The sequence below is a fragment of the Diabrotica undecimpunctata genome, chromosome 5 (genome assembly GCF_040954645.1).
Source record: "Diabrotica undecimpunctata isolate CICGRU chromosome 5, icDiaUnde3, whole genome shotgun sequence".
In the NCBI taxonomy this organism is placed as follows: Eukaryota; Metazoa; Arthropoda; class Insecta; order Coleoptera; family Chrysomelidae; genus Diabrotica; species Diabrotica undecimpunctata.
Genome location: NC_092807.1, coordinates 113,689,788 through 113,709,490, shown reverse-complemented (window position 1 = coordinate 113,709,490; position 19,703 = coordinate 113,689,788). Strand labels below are relative to the sequence as shown.

Here is a 19,703-nt window from a genome sequence, read left to right as displayed (position 1 = left end):
TTTCGCTGTCCCGAGTGAAATCCTAGATTATAGTTTTGGTTTTGGGTGTATTTGTTAAATATGTGGTTAATATACAAAACTTTCTGTTAATATACAAAGATATTTCTACTCCGGTCCTGAAAAGATATATTTTCACTAGGATGTTTGGGTTGTAAAATAAACAGGTTTAATATGTTCTGTTATATGCCATCTGAGGTGATCAAGTCAAAAGTTTATGATTGTTTCTCACTACCGTGGTAGCAAACTCATTATACTTCTGCATTCACAGTTGTTATACGTAAATTTTGACCTAAACTAGTAGCAATAGCAGACTTAATTGACATAACCTGTCTAATATTAAAATACAAACATAGTACAATCATACAAAACATAGTTTCGAAATATAAAATATAGAGCACGGTTTTGCCTTTTTCAGGATGCTAAATTTAGGATAGGTTTTATTTCTTTAGTCGAAATATGATGTCGATTTATTGATTGATTGATTGCTTTTAGAGAAAAATGCACCATGTTAAAAGTTATGAGGACTAAAAGATAAACTAAATCTTCGATTTCTCCATGTCGCTGCTACGCCCTCTGGATTGGTGATGATCGTTCCCAAGTTATCTTTAATTATCTGCGTTTGTGGTAACAGTTTTCTAGATTCTTGACGGTTGGCGTGTTCTTGTAGTTGTTTGCATATTTCTTTAATACGATTATTTTTGTCTCTTCTACTTGACGATTTTATGCGTCTGGTTATATTTGCTATCTTGTTTTCAGTTTCTGTTGGATTTGAAGCATTGTTTCTAATTTTTCTTCGTTCTTCTACTAGGTTTAGTGTCTCATCAGTCATTCAGTGTTTTTCTTTCTTTGGGGTTTCTTTGGGGTTTGTAATATTTATTGCGTCTATAATCCACGTCTTTGTATGTTCCCATGTTTGATTGGGATCGCCAGTAATGTTTGGTGTGTTACTATGACTTAGTCTTTCTTTGTATTTTACAGGCTCTTTAGGAATATATTTAATTGATTTATTTGTTTCGGTTTCTTTACGAAATTTGATACGGAATTCGGATTGTAACAGTTTATGGTCTGTTCCGCAATCAACAGCTGGTTTTGTCTTTACGTTGACGCCTGAACTTTTCCATCGTTTGCTGACAAGAATATAATCTACTTGATTTTTATATCTTTCCCCCGGTAAAATCCAAGTTGATAGTCTTCGCGGATGATGCTTAAACATGGGTTTCATGATACTAAGTTCAGTGTCGATGACAAATTGTAATAGCCTTTCTCCAGTTTTTATAAAGATGTTAAATAAATAAACGTGATGCGATTTTTGCCATTTTTTAAGATTCTCGTAGTAAAATTCCCATTTTTAAAGAATAATCTTTAAAACCTGTGAAATGAAATTTTAATTTTGAGTTGTAACAAATATGGGGCATTTGAAATAAGAATAAAAAACGTAGAATTTAATGTTTTACATTTCAAACAATCGCACGTTACGGAAAATATCTAGCAAAAAAAAAGATTTTGGGTGTAGTTTATAGCAGATGTTTAATTCTTTTGAAAAACGTACTATTTCTATTAAAAAAAGTTTAAAAATGTATTAGATTGTTTGTTAAGTTTAAATCCAGCGCTTGTTAAGCATATTTCAAATGAGTCACCTTTATTGCCAAAACTAAAAACTAAAATTTCTTGCCATAGTTTTTAAAGGTTAGGCTTTAGTAAATGAAACTTTATGGTCGCCAGTCAATAAAAGGGATGGATTGCATTGATCTCATGTAAATCATAAAAATGGCAAAAATCGCGCCACGTTTATTTATTTAAGACCTGTATAAAATCGTTTATGTTTACTTGTGGCAAAATACAAAAATTACATACGAAAGCTAAACTCTTTACCGTTAAAGCGCATCTTAATTTTTGTTGATAGGACATTTGGATCAAAAGATATCGAATTTTTACCATTAGGGGAGGATGGGGCATTGTGAACCATCTAAGGAAGATATGCACATACTGTTAAACCAGAAATGATTTTGTTTTGTTTAATTAATTAGGGACGTTCATTAAACATTTAACTGTCATTTAGTTGCAATTGAAACATAATTTATTTAACGTATTTTCAACAAAAAAATGACAACTGACTATATGTCAAAAGTTCACATTGCCCCATAGGGTGGGGCAATGTGAACTACTGAGGAAAGTCACACTATTTCATTATCTAATGGCTATGTTTGGTAAATAAAATCAAGTAAAAAGAATTTTTTTATTAAAAATACTTAGAAAACCGGTAACAGAACATTATTAAAAATAGACACATGTTATATTTATTCAGAAATACAAAATTCACACTGAAATTCTTCATCATCTTCTGGATCTATTCCCGCACATGCTTCATGAGCCCATTTCAGACAGGCCGAGTAACGTACCCATCCTTCTTCATTTTCTGATGAGGAGAACCACTCGTTACAGTAAAAACATTCAGCATCTTCACCATTGCCATCATCTTGTACTTGATGGTTTCATTTATTTTTTTCTTAGCTTTTTCCTTTTTCATTGTTTCTATTGCCTCCTTCGTGTTTATTTCAAGTTCTAATTCTAGCTTATACGGACTAGATGTCAGTACAGCCGTTTTACCTTTTTTGGATTTCCTCTTTGGTTCCATTAATTTACTTCTCTTTGGCAGAGGACGAATGTCTTTAGGGCTGTTTGCTCCAAATGAAGTTGTTGCTCTATTGTGTGCAGGGGAAATTGTCAATTGAAAATCGTTACCAGTATAAAGCTTTGCAACTGAGGTTGAAGCAATTACCTCATCTTGACTTAAGTGAGGCTCTGCAGTTGAAGTTGAAGGAATTGCCTCATCTTGACTTGACACTGGTAGACTATTATTCTCCAAATCTCTTTCAGTCGTAGCAGATGGTGCAAAATCGAGGTCTGTAAATATATTGGGATCATAAGGTACTATCCCACATTTTTTAAAAGCGTTAATAGCAGTCAAAGGTGTTGCAGCTTGTAAGAAAGCCTCACCAAAAATTTTAGAGATTTGGAAAGCTGTTACCACTCTGCCTGGGTTGTTATTAAGAAACTTTTCTAATGCCATATCATAATATCGTGCTAAAGGAGCCATGACACCAACATCGGTTGGCTGCATTCGATGGATGGAATGTGGAGGCAAACAAATGATATGTACATGTTTTTCCCTAGCCAAATTAATTACTTCTATGTTTTTTGTATGGCTGCTGTGTCCATCCAAAATCAATAAGATCGGATCGTCTTCACTTGGTTTCGTTTGTTGAAGAAAATGTTGAAACCATATTAAAAAGAGTTCACTATTTATCCAGCCACTATCGCTACAGGCGAATATTGAACCTGGAGGTGCACCAGCTTGGAGTTCAACTTTCATTCTCTTTCTTGCAAAGATTAACATCGGCGGTATGAAGATTCCTGATGATGACATGCAAATAACGGCTGTTGTTATTCCACTTCTATCAGCAGAAGTAAGCCGTCCAACTTGTTTCCGTCCTTTATGCGCCAAGATTTTACTATTACATTTGGGGACTGTACCTAGACCTGTTTCGTCACAGTTAAAAACACGCGTTGGATTGACATGTTTAGAATCCAAAGTAGCTTTATACAGATCAAAAAATTGTTTTACATTGTAACGATTAAAAGCTTCAGCTCTTGCAGCAGATGTTGATTCGGGTTTACGTAATGAAAGCCCTGGGTGCCGTTTTCGAAATCCGTACGCCCAATCTAAACCTGCAAGTTTGTTTGTTTTATTATATGGATGGTCTATGTTATTTTTTTCGGCTAACTGGAAAGCTAGGTGACGAAGATCAAGCAAAGTAATTCCGTATAAACGCTTCTCCATATCTAAGATATAATTATACAATTCTTCTTCCTGTTCCTTGGTAAAAACCGTTTTGTAGAAACCTAGACCCTTTTCGTCAGGAGAAATTCTTGTTACTTTTTCTTTGCATCTGCGAATTAACGTTGCTTTCGGGATACCATAAACTTTACTAGCTTTTAAATAGCCCATTTCCCCAGCTTTAACTGTCCGGATAGCATTCTTCAAGGCAACAAGAGACCAGGATTGTTGCTCAGTTTTCCTCACATAATTTCGTACCATTTCTAACTGCAAAAGAAGCATATAATTAAAAAAGTGTCAAGAAAATATAATGGGGCAATGTGAACCACTCCTAGTCCACGTTGCCCCATGCGTAGTACACATTCAAAATATGGAAATTAACGTACCAGTTCACAACGTATCAAAAGCAAATCTTAATTATTAAAAGCACATTTTACAAGCAACACCACAGTATCAAAAAGTTAAAATAATCATGTCTACTTACCGAGAAATCTTTAGTCAAAAGTAGTAAATTCCTTAGATCAGCAGCGACGAAACACGTGTTTTGAATTATAACACGTCTGAACGTACTCCCCGTGCGTTCACACTCATACTAAAAGTAGGTAAGATGTCTACGCATATTTGTAGTAGTTACTAGATGCAGTGTTGCCAATTTTAAACAAAATAACCGATGTGGTTTTACCCCCATGGTCCATGATGCTCCATCCTCCCCTAAGCTGATACAAATTTTATTGAATTCGCGCACGTAACTTACATTCAAAATCGATGTTCGCTTCAAGCATTGTTTCTGAGAGAGTTCATTCTATACACAAAATGCCTATAAACATTTTTGTTTAAAATTATCTTAGCTACATTTTTTATTTAAAAATTTTTTTCTACGGCGTAAAGATTCTTGTTAAATCTATTTTTTCCGTTTTTACCCCAGTCCGAGGAGGATTTTAGGGGGAAGTTCGGAGATAAAAGTGGTAAACTTTTTTGCATCTTTTTTGGGGTCACAAAATTAATATTCTCGGCAAAATTCAGCTGGTTCGTATGATTTTTAAAGGTTGAGTGGCATTTTCGTCACTGACGACCGGAGTAATAAAACATTAGTGTAATTAAATATCTTTTCTAAATAACGTTCAGCTAGCCCATTATGTGTATATTGCGTTTTTTTCTTAATTTGCCAATGTCCTTAAAAAAAACACAATGCATCTAGTAGCTTTCGAGTAGCTAACCTTACAACCATACCACGGACACTCTTTTTTACTGTATTATTATTTTGGTTATTTGTACTAAACAGTATGGTTTTATAATATACAATGGTAATATTTTGGTAGTTATGCAAATAAATAGTACATATTATTATATAACCATATGCTTTATTTGTATTATTTACGTATCATTAATTGGGCAAAATATTTTTTATTGTATAGAGATTTGTTAAATACACTATAATATCCGCCAGTATATTAAATAGACATCGCATTATCGTTGGCTCACATAAACAAATTTGTTTGTAGAAAAACGTTTAGAGAAAGGACTCTGATGGATAAGACGTATATGTTCACTGATTTGCACTTTTCACCCATTTCCGAAACCTCACTAGCTTTAAAATTGATGTCTTTTCGAACAAAAGGATAATAAATTGATGATAATCCCCCGAAGTTTCATGTACAGTTCGTATTTGCTGTGACTAACGGAGTGTGAGAAAGTACCGGCTGAATCAAAATATGTCGAGTCACTTTTTGTCCGAATGGCAATTAGAGAGGAATGACCAGGTGGGCTTTCTTTCTACTGGACGGCCGGATAGACGTAACGAAAGTACAATGAAGTAACAGTTATTTCTATTAAAGAAGTTGTATATTAAGATAAAGAACTTTAGTTTGCTTTATTAGTTTCGTCACAGATAAGAGGCAATCACAAATTATTTGTTTATTCAGTAACTATGTGCAAACGAAATTTTAAAACTTGATGGAACATACTAAAGTTTATCAGATATACAGAGGAAGTATAAATAAAAACGTATTCAAGCAAAAGCTTGTTAAATGACAAAGCAAAAAAGAGCAGAAAAGTAGTGTAGTAAAGTATAAAATAAATATCAACCTCCTGGTGAAAACAGACCAACCTCATCTTAATAAGATCAAAAAAATCATAAAATCAGCATTCTAATTGTACCTATTGTAAATTGATGTGCTCCATAGATATATGTGTTTTCAGGATTTAAACTCGCCAAAAATATCCAATGTTTTGACAGGATACAATTGGAATTGTGAAAAGTTTTCAGAAAATTTTTAGTGTAATTAGTAGACTTCGGCAAATATGCATATTGCATATTTTGCATATTGTGCATATTTTATGCAAATATTTCATATTTTGGCATATTTGTATAAAAGTTTGCATAAAGTGCATAAAAGTTCAGATTTTTATACTGTATTTGAAAATTTTTAAACATACCAATTTGTTTCAATTCTTGTATAAAATTTTGTAGTCATTTCAATCAAGAAATGATCTAAGTACGTAATCACTACAGGTACAAAACATTTACAATTTCAAAGAAGATCAATTTAAGTAGCCCTCAACATTCTTAGAAAGTCTCGGTCATTGAGGCATTCAGTTATTGGATAATCGCTAAGGGTTCGCTCATTTGCATTTTATGATCTAATCCCCAAATCTATCTACAATTTATTGTATCTTAACAGCAGGTAAACGGCTAATAGTTTTGTTCCTAATTTAGGGATTTTTCAAAATCTCCCAGTTTATTGAATTAGGTACCTAAACATTTCTAATTTGATGCTCAGATTTGTAAATCATTTTTGTTTTGATATTCAAAGCGTAAACACTCGTTGTGCGTAACAAAAAGGAAGATTGTGATTTTATAATGCCTAAAACAACCAGTGCTTCAACTTGGATTAAACCTTATAAAGAGCTGTCTATGGATATGGGAAAAATCTACTGTTCAGTCTGTGGCAAAATTGTAAGTATCTAATATTTTCTATTAAATATCCAATATTTCATACATACAGGGTGTTTCCAAATGACACTTACAACGTTTGACTGTAGATACTTCTCGAAAAATTGAACAAAACGATATAGTTAATGAGGGGTCAAACTTATTTACTTTTCGAGATACAGGGTGTTAAAATTAAAAAAAATTAAATTCTTTTAGTTAATAACAACAATAACTTTAAAACCAATAAACGTATTTACTTGAAATTTAGTACTCGTAGGTTGTTTTTAAATGAAAAATAGCTTCCTTTAGTGAGAAAAAATTGTCCATGGTACAATACAATGGTGTGTATTTAGAAAAATTTTTCACCTTTACTTTTTTTTATGAAGTCAGCTATTCTAAAACACAATTATTTTTATTGTAATTGAATTAACAAAAAAAAACTTATTAAGTTAACTTAGAATTAACTTTTGTTGAATTTTAAAATAAGTTATATGATGTACTAATGGTTAGTAACAAAAACTAATTTGTGGATTAATACTGCATTTAAAACACTTAGCGAGTGTTTTTTTTCCAAACCAGTTATTTGATTAACCAAAAACACCTTGTATATTTTTATATTTTAAAGGTTGGGTTAAAATAAAGGTTTTTATTTTTATTTATAGATAGCATGTGAGACGAAATTTCAGATAGACCAACATGTAAGAACTGCTTCACACATTGCAAAAAAAGGAAAAATAGGAGGAAAACATCAAACTTCAATGGCTAAATGTTTCCAATCTACTTCAAAAAAATTAGATGAGCAAGAAACTTTTAATGAAGACTTGTGTCGCGCATTAGTGTCTGCAAACATACCGCTTTCAAAATTAGCAAATGTAAATTTTAGTTCGTTTCTAAAAAAATATTGCAAACTTAATGTTCCAAGTGATCGGTCTCTAAGAAGAAATAATGTGAACGGGCTATACTCGTCGGTGTTAATTAATATTAAGGAAGAAATTGCAGATAATTATTTTTACATAACTGTAGACGAAACCACTGATTCCTCAGGACAGTATATTGCTCATTTATTGATTGGTGTTCTTAAAGAAGATACCTTACCAAAATCTCATCTTATTTCATGCCAGCAACTTGAGAAAACAAATGCTTTAACAATTTCGCGTTTTATACAAGAAACATTAGCAACTTTTTTTCTTCCGACAACTATTCCTTCTAATAAATTACTGCTTATTTTATCGGATGCTGCTCCTTATATGGTGAAAGCAGGACAAAATTTAAAAATATTTTTCCCAGATTTAATACATGTTACTTGTGTAGCGCATTGATTAAACAGAGTTGCAGAGGAAATACGAAAAAAGTTTCCTCTTGTAAATACCATGATATCTAGTGTCAAAAAAGTATGTCTTAAATCTCCTATAAGAATTCAACTTTATAAAGAAATGCTACCTAACATTCCTCTTCCACCACAACCTATTTTAACGCGATGGGGAACATGGTTAGAAGCAGCTAATTTTTATGCAGATCAATTTGTTAAAATAAAGAACATAATTGATACGTTAACAGATGAAAGTTCCCAATCTCTTTTGGATTCTAAACAAACTTTTCAGAGTAACTTGCTTCAACAAGAACTTTCATTTATAAAATCAAATTTTAGTTTTGTTCAAAAAACAATTACTCAGTTAGAATCACCAAAACTGTCATTGTTCGAAAGTACAGCATTAATAAAAGAATTTGCGTCATGTTGTCGGAACGTTAGAGGTAATATTGGAAAAGATATTTTAAAAAAATTTGAAGCTACTATGGAAAAAAATAAAGGTTACCATATTCTTTCTGAAGTAGTCAGTGTTCTAGCTGGAAATATTTCGGAAACAATTAATTTAGAACCAAATGTTTTGGTTAGTTTGAAAAATGCTCCCGTTACATCAGTTGATGTTGAACGAAGTTTTTCCATATATAAATATATGTACTCAGACAGAAGCCACAAGTTTTTGTTAGAAAATTTTGAACACCACTTGGTCATTTATTGTTACCATAATTCTAAATAAGTTTATTCATACTTAAAAATGATGTAGTTACTTAAAATAAATGTAAATCTTAATGAATAGTAGGAAATATTTAGTGATGTACACTTTTTTTTTAAATAAAATTGTTACTATTTTACGATTTTTTTATTTATTTGTATGCATATTTTGTAAAATATTTGCATATTTTCGGGTAAACACGTGCATATTTATGCGCATATTTTCTACATTTTTATTTGCATATTTGCCGAAGTCTAGTAATCAGCTATTTGATTGAATAGCTTTGATGTTGAATTCTTTCTTGACTACAAAAAGTTGATGAATAAAATTAAATATAAACAAAAACCTAATGAGTTGATAAGGCTAAATGGTTCCGAGATTATGATTATAGTCCAGGAAGTTTTCTATATTTAGTTTATATTTTATTGAATAAAATTTAAACATGCGCTGAGTGTGATAACCAATTTGACTTAAACCAAGTTTTTTTATCTGATGGATGCAGCTCAGTTATTTGTATTGAATGTGGTAATCTAACAGCATTTGAAGTTAAATTTTTGCAGTTGAAAACAAAACGTAAACTGAAGTTTTTCTGTGAACAGTGTGAAGTGTAATTTCAGAAGGTATCAGCTCTGGAGAAAGAAGTAAGTAAAGTATCAATAAAATTCTACACAAGGAAAACGTCGCATCTGTTACACCAGATATTTAGCATATTATTTTCGACAAGCTGTATAGGCAAAATAGGGCTTCTAATATAATTATATTTAATGTTAATGAATCAGTTAAAAATAATTAATCGGAACGTAATGCAGAGGACAAACAGGCGATACTTAATACTTTGACTGATTTTAATATTAAGTATCACCCTCTTTTGGTGGGGGGAGAAATATCATGATATATATATATATAAATATATATATATATATATATATATATATATATATATATATATATATATATATATATATATATATATACCGGGTGGTCCAATAAGCCTATCTCTCGGCTATATATCAGAAACTATTCATGTTATAACTTTAGGAAAAAAATTCCTTAGTAAAAGTGGCCTAGAGAAATCGCTGGAAATAACTTTCAAGTTTCTGGGTTAACCGCTAGGGGGCGTAACCTGTGAAGAAAAATTTGAAAACCAGTTTTTTGTGAAATATGTCCAATTATACCAAGTGTTTAATAAGTAAACTAGAAAGAGGCCTAAATTCCGCATAAAGTAGTTCAAGTTCTTTTTTTTATAATTTTTCAAATAAAGGGTGGGGGAGAGTGGGAAAGTATTTGTGGATAAATACCTATAACTTTGGTTTGGATCAACCGATTTTAACGAAATTAGTGTCATTAGAAAGAGTGTGGATAATGTAATTTAAATCTACTATAAAACAATATGCATTTAATTTTAATTGTCATAAGTAGAGGGTACTTTCGAATATAAAAAATTAAAATTTGTTTTTCTTCAAAATGTTTAAAGGAAACACCTATTTATTGTAAATTATAATGGAACTGGATTAAATTGGTAACAAAATGTCGCAAACTGCATGTTGATAGCTTTTGTGGAACTCGAGATATCAAAAAAAAACGTATAAACATAAGTAAGTATAGTATTGACTCACCCTTTATTATAACTTAAAATTAAATATGTAAAAGATCATACAAATATCTCGATCATTAAAACTTAATGTCAAATTAAATGTTCAAATTGTTTTCCATCGTTGTCCACACAAAGATGTAATCTTTCGCGCGTAGACATAACAGCTGCTTCAATCTCAGCTCTTGATAAATTATTTATTGCGTTTATAATGCGCTGTTTCATGTCGTCTCGCGTGGTTGTTTGAGTTTGGTACACTAAGTCCTTCAATCTTTCCCACAGATAAAAGTCCAGACATGTTAAGTCTAGAGATCTAGCTGGTCATGAAAATATACTTCCCCTTCCAATCCATTTATTTGGATAACTTGCATACAAATAATCTCGGACTCGTCTGGAAAAGTGCGCAGGACACCCGTCATGTTGTAATATCATATCTCGTCTCGTTTGTAAGGAAATATCTTTCAATAAAACAGATGCAATAGAGGCAATAGCGGCATTTTGGCGACATTCGAAATACACTCTAATCATATCATACAATTCTGCATTTGATTTACTCATCACGAATTATTAGTACTGATAATTAATTACTAATATGACCAATATTAATATCTATTGAAAAAAGTGCAATATTCAATTAGAATTATAATATAACACTTCTTAACAATGTTTTGACTGCTGTCAATAAGTAAACAATATGAACTCCTCGTCAAATTCATTGTCGTAGCCTACTTAGTTTCGAAAAAACTATTTTTAATCATATGAAATAAGAATGGTCAAAATAGGTAACAACATTAAGATTCTTTTGCTATAAAAAAATTTGAAAGTACCTACTGACTTATTTTTTAATTTAATTTATAATACAGGGTGAGTCAATACTATATTATTTACTTATGTTTATGCGTTTTTATTCATATCTCGAGTTCTATAAAAGCTATTAACATGCGGTTTGCGCCATTTTGCTACGAATTTAATCTAGTTCCATTATAATTTACAATAAATAGGTGTTTCTGTTAAACATTTTGAAGAAAAACTAATTTTAATTTTTTCTATTCGGAAGTACCGTTCGCGTCATAAAAAACTGGTACAACTCTTATTACCGAAAATCATGTTATTCAAGTTGTGTAAGTTGATCTTGTCACATGTGTCATTCTAATTTCTAGGGCACTGTTGCCAGTTCAACGAAAATATTATATGAAATCAGCTAAAAGCAGGGCTGTGTGACAGACCGCCAGTTTTGAGTATTCTAAAAACTAAAACATCGAGCATTCTCGATCAGTCAGTCACATTAAATTTGTTTAAACATGCATCCTAAAAAATTCTCATATTAATTTTGTAATTTTTCATTATCTCAATTAAGTACTCATACCTTGATTTGTGTTTTATTATAATTTATAAAAATATTTCAATTCAAATATAGTGATAGATAAAATCAATCTAGACATAACTTTAAATTATTATAATAAAACATTACAGTGAGGTATAATCTACGTAGGATAAAGTATAATGTTAGTTTTTGTTAATGTTACCTTTCGTATAATAAATAATAAATTAATTTTGGTAGTTGGCCTGTGACTAAACTTATTGATACAAAATACAGTACGTGTTCGCTAGGTAATTGAAGTAAAAAATTAGATACAGTAGATGCGTTCCAATGTTCCCTGTGCCAATAATCTAGGTTTAAAGATCCTTCAAATATTTTGGATATTAGCTGAACCCTATCTCTGGTTATTAAATTTATTAAATACGGTTTTTTATTGTTAATGATAAAAATAATACCTATCTAATAATAACTTTTTTTTTTTAACTAGATTTAGTGCAATTCCGTTATCTGTGATGGCAACAGCGAATTAATTCACGAACCACTGTATCCAGTCTGAACCCAGGTTTACATTGGGAAAAAAAAGTGTACCAGTTTTATATGACGGGAAGTGTACCCTCTACCTATGACAATTAAAACTAAATGCAATTATTTTATAGTAGATGTAAATTAAATTATCCACACTCTTTCTAATGACACTAATTTCGTTAAAATCGGTTGATCCAAATCAAAGTTATAGGTATTTATCCACAAATACTTTCCCACTATCCCCCACTCTTTATTTGAAAAAATAAAAAAAAGTACTTGAACAACTTTGTGCATAATTTAGGCCTCTTTCTAGTTTACTTATTTAACACTTGGTATAATTGGGCATATTTCCCAAAAAACTGGTTTTCAAAGTTTTCTTCACAGGTTACGCCCCCTAGCGATTAATCCAGAAACTTGAAAGTTATTTCCAGCGATTTCTCTTGGCCACTTTTACTAAGGAATTTTTTCTCCTAAAGTTTTAACATGAATAGTTTCTGATATATAGCCGAGTGATCGGCTTGTTGGACCACCCGGTATATATATATATATATATATATATATATATATATATATATATATATATATAAATAAGAATTACTGGATATTAGTGACTGTCAATATAAACAAACAACACAGTTTACTAGGGTTGCAGTCAGAAAATTGGCCGGGATGTTAATGAAACACTCTTATGACTTTTCGTCTAGCTTTCGGAATCGTTTTGTTCCTTTTTCAAGACACTATAATTAGAAAAAAGTGTAAATATTTATAAAATATCAAAAATCTTCAGTGCAACTTACTAGTCGTTGAGATTATTTACAAAAGCATAGACACTCAACATTAATAACAACACACATAAAATATAAAATAGTGGACAAAATACATTTAAAATTCTTTAAAATTTAGGTACAAGTAGTAAAAATTTTGTTGTCATGTTTTACTAGTGTGTTTTAACTCTGGCACATAGAGAACAAAAAGAAAAAATCCTATGATTAAAAAGTAATTAGGTGTATTTAATATCATGTTTCTTTTTAAGAAATACTAGAGGCCCATCTTAGGTGATTTTAATTTTTAAACCTGTCTTAATGGTATGCAACATGTTATGCATATAACTGTAATTTGTGTGGGTACGGGTACAGGTAGATATTATTATTATTATTTTGGCAAAGGAAAAGAACCATTCAAAACGTGTTTTCTTGGAAATGTGTTCCATAAAATCAAGTACATCTTGCATCAATAAAAAGTCAGACATAGATAAACTGAGCAACATTTATTGTTACTTACTGGAAAAACATCCAAAATAAAATCAATATCTACCTGTACCCGTACCCACACAAATTACAGTTATATGCATAACATGTTGCATACCATTAAGACAGGTTTAAAAATTAAAATCACCTAAGATGGGCCTCTAGTATTTCGTAAAAAGAAACATGATATTAAATACACCTAATTACTTTTTAATCATAGGATTTTTTCTTTTTGTTCTCTATGTGCCAGAGTTAAAACACACTAGTAAAAGATGACAACAAAATTTTTACTACTTGTACCTAAATTTTAAAGAATTTTAAATGTATTTTGTCCACTATTTTATATTTTATGTGTGTTGTTATTAATGTTGAGTGTCTATGCTTTTGTAAATAATCTCAACGACTAGTAAGTTGCACTGAAGATTTGTGATATTTTATAAATATTTACACTTTTTTCTAATTATAGTGTCTTGAAAAAGGAACAAAACGATTCCGAAAGCTAGACGAAAAGTCATAAGAGTGTTTCATTAACATCCCGGCCAATTTTCTGACTGCAACCCTAATAAACTTTGTTGTTCGTATATATATATATATATATATATATATATATATATATATATATATATATATATATATATATATATATATATATATATTGTTATGATATGTAAAATCGAGAAAAATATTGGTTTGTTTAAAAATATTTCAAAATTCAATAACATTAAAATAATTCAGATAAGTAGAATAATATCCAACAAACATTTCGAAGAAGGAGAGTTATTAATTTCTTGAATTACCTGTACCAAACAAAAAGTAAGCTTTGCATAAATTATTTCTTTGTTATACTTGAGTGACCCGCATAGTTTTAAGTGAAAACAAAAAGACAATTGAACGGGGTTTTCCAAAATACATTAATGCAGTGATTAGGGACAAATAGAAGAGATTTTAGATAGAGGTTTTTATTAGTTTTTAAGAATTATAGAAAATATTATTTGTAAATAAGTTTTAGGAAATTTTATAATTATAGGTAAAAATTTGTTTGTTGTCGAAATGAAGAAATGGGGGAATTGTGACGAGTTTTGATTGGCGGAGATTGAAAAAGGTGGGATAAGTATGGAGGAGAAAGTTTAGCGAGATTGAGGGGAGAGAAAAGATAAGGCAGTTGGTTTCCAAGTCTGTGAGAGGAACAGTGATTGTTCTCTGGCGGTTCCTGAAATGTAGCAAGCAGTAGTGTTGAATGTTAGTGAGTTTTTGTGGAGTTAGTGTATCTGACAGAAGCTGAAGCAGAAAAATATTGTAAGTCATATTTCTCTACTTATATTCCAAGAGTCACTGTTCAGGCCAACGAGAGATTCAGTTTATCGTAAAGAGAAGATATTCCAAGAGTCATTTTTCACTTGGGCCAACGAGAGATTCAGTTTATCGAGAGGAGAAAGGCTATCATAATTTGAATGATTTGTGCTTTTGAAGGAGATCATTAAGGACGATATACTTGCAACAATCTGTGTGAGATTGCTGATTACATAGGGAGCGGTTGAGAGGAGATAATATAGTCTACAAGGAACAAGGATTTGGACCACTCATCATCAGAGAGATATTTTGTTTTCGGCAGTTTTTTCTTTTATTGATAACACAATTTTTACATTTAATTTAGAAAGGATAAAAATATTTTGATTAGGAGAGTTAGAATAGTTCGGAATTTTGAGATTTCAATTAATATTGTTTGTACCATAAATTTTGATTGTTCACGTACGGAGAACAAAATTTTGAGAATCCTTATATGAGATTTGTTTATTGAAAACTTTTGAGTGTGAATTATTTCATTATTTTTATTTCAATATATAGTGTTAGATCATATGTGTTTTTTTATTATTCCGGTATTCTCTGGACCTTACCTTTCACATGTAATAGCATAGATATTGAAGCACGAATTTAACCCTGAGATAAAAGAATTAAAAATTGTGATAGAGTCATAATCATATCATTTAAATAATTTTAATTAATCAAAAAAATTAATTAGCTAATTATTGCTTGGCGCACCAAGACTATAAATATCACAATAATATATATATATATATATATATATATATATATATATATATATATATATATATATATATATATATATTTAGGGATTCTACAGTATTCACTGCCTTCCCTCGCTCAACCGTTTCCATCTCTCTCTGTTGCTCCATTCTCCATCGTTTAGGCCTCTCTTACTCATGGCGTCGTCTACTTCGTTCCTCCAGGATTTTCGGGGTCGTCCTCTTTTCCTCCTTCCTATGGGGCTCCATTCGGTTATTCTCTTTATTCATCTGCTGTCGCTAGTTCTTCTTACATGTCCATACCACGTTAGTCTTTTTTGTTCTATATATGTTAGTATGCCTGTTTCTATTGTGTCCCTAACATGAAAGACATTTAATCTCCGTAGGTCCAAATAGCCTCGAACTGGGTAGATTTTGGGATCAAGCCAGAAGTGCAGAGGGTACTATAAATCTGCTACCCAATTTGCTAAGTCTATGTCTAACCCGCTACCCAAATAATACAACTACGCTTTATATAGCGACATCAATCAATCCAGACTTAAAAAACTGAATACAGAAACTGAAAATATAAAATGGGACGTCATAAGAAGTGTCAGCTAGAGAAATAAAAGGGGAAAAAGACTTCTTCAGTTTGCACGTTACCAAAACATGCCTATTGCAAATACATTATTTAAGAAAAAATCCAACAGAAAATGGACTTGGGTAGCACCAACTGGTACTAATCATTGCCAGACATCAGCTCTATAAGTTGTGATGCCTTCACAAAAGCATCACAAAACCTGTCGGATTTTAACACATTTAAATAATGTTTAAATAAAAATTATAGGAAAAACATATAAGATAAAAATTTATTAGTCAACAAGGAATCAGTTACATTTTATCTTATTATATCAAACTTATATATTATAGTAGTCTGTCTCTCTAAACTATAACACAGAAAGTAAAACGTCACATGCCAGCATGTGAGAATTAAATAACAAATCTTTGTGAGATCAAAATACTAAACTGTTTAACCTACCACAACTAGCAGTGCATGTTATGAAACTAGATATGCTCTCCATTCGTGGCGTTTCGCTGCCCAAGTATTGAAAAGACAAACACAGACAAAAACTAAACCAACAACACCTATAGATATTTGTTGTTCTTTCATTCGCTTTCAATTATTAAGTGAGTGAAAATTTAATTAGAAACCACAAAAAACTTAAGTTTGTTTCCCTTGTTGGTGATAATTGTGGGTATCTGATTTTTGCTTGTTTCACTGATCACCAATGATGAGCATTGTTCTCTTAAGTCAACAAAAACTAATTTGTGTTGTAAATGATTTTAGTGCGTTTTAGTACATATTAGCTTAGTGTAGATTTCATTCTGAGTATGATGTATAATATTTACAGGTACCCTGCAATGATTTTATTAGAAAAGTTAGGTATGTGAATATGAATTATATTTAATACAGTTGACGTATTCTCATGCAAAATCACATCCTTTCGACATATTATATACATTTTAAATAATATTTTTGTCTGAATATCGGCGACTTGTCATTATTTAACTATTTAACACTTTATTATTCTGAAGGTAGAATAAGAATGTCCTGACTGAGAAACCTCAGAGAATGGTTTGGATACAACTGAACTCTTTCAGGCTGTAGTGTCAAAAGTTAGAATAGCAGTGATGACTGGCAACCTTCGTCGAGAAGAGGGCACGTAAAGAAGAGAGAAGATTCTGAACAAAAATTAAAATTTGTGGACTAAATTCGGAATCCACAGAATACTTGTACAGAAAAAGAATATCAGAGAAGATTGCTGGGAATGAAATATTAGAAAAGGATAACATCGAGAAAAGCTGGGCAAAACTCAAAAATAATATTAACGCAGCAATAGACTCACTTGGAGAGAGAAAAGTAACAAACATTAACATAGCAAAAAAGAAAAACCAATGGTTTAAAGAGGAAGTGAAAACAACAAAAAAAAAAACAGGCGTATCACCACTATAAATGAATTAGAAATGAAACGAATACTTTAGTTAGATAAATAAAAAGGGAACTCTGGTAAAGCTTCTCATAACAGATAAAACACGACTTTTATGAAACACAAAAAGAAATATAGTAAGTGATTTAAGGACAATGAAAGGGATAAACGAAGTAATCAAAATGAAACACATTGAGAAGAAAACATGGACACACTACTTTGGATCTCTATTTACTAAAGGTCACAATAATCAACCACAAATACCAGAGGTGAGCAAGCATTAAAAATTTACAAAATAGAAAATGACGACGATAGAACAGAATCCCGACCGAACTCCTAAAGCACGGAGAACCAGATCTGACCAAACCACTATTAAAACTAATCTAAAAAATAATGGAACAAAACAGAATTTCTCAAGAATCTAGATCAAGTATTCTTGGTATATATAAGACAGGTATAGTCTTCAAACAAGGAGACAAATCGAACCCAGAAAATTACAAAGAAACTAATAAATTAAACACAACACTAAAATTAATAACCAAAGTGATAACAAATAAAATAAAATTATATCACTAGCAGAAGAACAAGGTTTTGGGTCGGGAGGGTCATGCACCGACGCTATATTTATAATGAGGCAATTGCAAAAGAAATCATTCGAATACAATAAACCGGCATATCTGTTTCGTGTACCTTACATAAAAATTAGATAAAAGAAATATTTAAAGATGACCAAAGAATCTACCAAGAAGTAGCATCTAACCGAGATACTGGTCCACTGATTCTAATCTCAGAAGTTCAAAAGGGCATCGAACAAGCGTAACCATAAAGGTTTCTTGTCTTGACGAAGTACCTGCAGGATTTTTAGATAATAAGAGTATTGTGTTTATCACCTCATTCTTTAACAAAATATACAGCAGCGGTAAATTACTAGACAACTGGTTAGAAAAAATATCTATTTCCAAGAAAAGAAATGCCAGACAGTGTAGCGACTATCGATTTTATCAGTTAATGAATCACACGCTCCAAATGTTAATGAAAATATTGCATTCCGTCGCATTAACAACTCTCACAGAGAAAATGATGAAAAATTACTTAACATGGGACAAAAAAATACCAATCATAGACTGTTCACGACTGGAAAAAGGTGATTTTCAGTGATAAATCATATTTAGTTGTGCAAGGATATAAATCAAGTTTTGTTAGACAGAATGAACATCGGCGACGAAATCATATCCAATAGACTTTAAAATACTCTTCTAAAAAGATGTTTTGGTGGTTTTTTTACAACAAATATCACAGAAAGTGTAGCTACTATTAAAGGCATGATGAATTCTGATAAATACAATAAAATAATACGCAGAAAGGTTGTTCTATTTATGGAAACGTTTGATGGAACATTTAAAAATGACTTGACCCCTTATCACAACTCGAAATTGATCCAAACTTTTAAGGGGGAAAATAAAGTAAAAGTGCTTGCTTGACCTGTTATGTCACCAGACCTAAATTCCATGGAGTAGTTATATATTCTTAAAAAACGTTTAGGTAAGATGAACTATACTACAAAAGAAAAATGATAACAAGTACTAGACAAGTGCAGTTCCACGATGATGAAGTTATATTCGCTAAACTAGTGGAGTCAATTTCAAGACGAGTTGAGAGGTTATTTTTCTGCTAAACGAAGACATCATTCATACTAATATATAGAATTTTCAGCCTACTTATGCTATAATAATGAATAAAAGTTGAGGTTTTAGAAAAAAAAATTGTCCCAATAATTCGAACAGTATTATAGTATTTGTTTCATCCACTATAACCCCGATATTTTAATATTTTGCGTATATTTTAATATTAGTAAAATAAATGTGTGAAAATTGAAGTATAAATTTAAAATGTAACATAATTGTTTCATCGAAAAAAGTCGATGCAAATATGTCAAATGCAAAAATCTACCGCTACCCAGTTGGAACGGCTACATTAAATATATTGAATGTTCGACAAAAAAAATCCGGTTTTTTCAAGTCAAAAATTTTATTTGTACCATTTGTTTATCAACCAGAAAGTAACTATATTACTATATATACAACTTTACTTCGTGCCATAGAGAATGCGAAACGTTATAACTTGAGTGTAGCATTAAAATTTTAGATCAACCTATGTATGCCAAAGCTCTAGAAATCTGCTGTACCTGAAGGATCTGAAATATCGAAGATCTAGGAAGAGGC

At 31.1% G+C, this 19,703-nt stretch overlaps 1 protein-coding gene across 2 annotated transcripts in view; it reads right to left on the bottom strand.

Annotated features, from left to right (window-relative positions):
• Window positions 1-19,703, bottom strand: part of LOC140441680 (uncharacterized) — a 198,634-nt gene that overhangs the window by 12,910 nt on the left and 166,021 nt on the right. The window lies entirely within an intron of this gene.